Raw genomic sequence first — 1,756 nt, forward strand, 5'->3', positions numbered from 1 at the left:
CTCACTGAGATGTGAGAAGATAATATTGCATTGTATGGTTTTTTTAAAAGTGAGTATTATTTTATTTTATTTTTCAACATCTTAATTGGAGTACAATTGGTTTACAATGGTGTGATAGTTTCTGCTGTATAACAAAGTGAATCAGCTATACATATACATGTATCCCCATATCTCCTCCCTCTTGTGTCTCCCTCCCACCCTCCCTATCCCACCACTGTAGTTGGACAAAAGCCCCGAGCTTATCTCCCTGTGCTGTGCAGCTACTTCCCACTAGCTATCTATTTTACATTGGGTAGTGTATATATGTCCATGCCACTCTCTCATTTCATCCCAGCTTACACTCCCCCCTCCCCGTGTCCTCAGGTCCTTTCTCTACATCCCTGTCTTTATTCCTGTCCTGCCCCTAGGTTCTTCAGAACTTTTTTTTTTTTTTAGATTCCATGTTTATGTGTTAGCATACGGCATTTGTTTTTATCTTTCTGACTTACTTCACTCTGTGTGACAATCTCTAGGTCCATCCACCTCACTACAAATAACTCAATTTCATTTCGTTTTATGGATGAGTAATATTCCATTGTATATATGTGCCACATCTTTTTTTAACATCTTTATTGGAGTATAATAGCTTTACAATGGTGTGTTATTTTCTGATTTATAACAAAGTGAATCAGTTATACATATACATATGTTCCCATATCTCTTCCCTCTTGCATCTCCCTCCCTTCCACCCTCCCTATCTCACCCCTCTAGGTGGTCACAAAGCACCAAGCTGATATCCCTGTGCTATGCGGCTGCTTCCCACTAGCTAATTATTTTACTTTTGTAGTGTATATATGTCCATGCCACTCTCTCACTTTGTCACAGCTTACCATTCACCCTCCCCATATCCTCAAGTCCGTTCTCTAGTAGGTCTGTGTCTTTATTCCCGTCTTGCCCCTAGCCTATCAGAGAGGAAACTTCCATTAACCAATGAGGTAAGAAACTAAAGATCAATATTGTATGTGTATATTCAGCCAAATCCTCACTATTTAAGAGACTATATTTTTTCTACTTCAGAGGAATTAAAATACTCTTTCTTTTATAAATCTATAATAGTAAATAGTAACTTTTCAATTAACTTATATAGTGATTTTTAAATTACTAATACTATGTCTTTCTCCAATTTAAAAAACTTTTTTTTCTGCAAAAAGGTCTAGAACTACTAATCTGCAGAACAGCTAGGGGACATCATATTAATTATCAATTAATCTAAGTTAATCATTTTAATCATTATTAATATGATCAGGCAACAGAAGGTCCTCAAAAATAGAAAGAAAATCAGAAGCCAAAAAAGAAAGTGACCAAGCTGGGTGATCAAAACAAATAACCACCAGTGAATATTTAATTCTGGAAACAAGAGAGAACTTTTAAAAAATTCTAAGTAAAATACTCACTGAGATGTGAGAAGATAATATTGCATTGTATGGTTTTTTTAAAAGTGAGTATTATTTTATTTTATTTTTCAACATCTTAATTGGAGTACAATTGGTTTACAATGGTGTGATAGTTTCTGCTGTATAACAAAGTGAATCAGCTATACATATACATGTATCCCCATATCTCCTCCCTCTTGTGTCTCCCTCCCACCCTCCCTATCCCACCACTGTAGTTGGACAAAAGCCCCGAGCTTATCTCCCTGTGCTGTGCAGCTACTTCCCACTAGCTATCTATTTTACATTGGGTAGTGTATATATGTCCATGCCACTCTCTCATTTCA

The sequence above is a fragment of the Physeter macrocephalus genome, chromosome 15 (genome assembly GCF_002837175.3).
Source record: "Physeter macrocephalus isolate SW-GA chromosome 15, ASM283717v5, whole genome shotgun sequence".
Lineage (NCBI taxonomy): Eukaryota > Metazoa > Chordata > Mammalia > Artiodactyla > Physeteridae > Physeter > Physeter macrocephalus.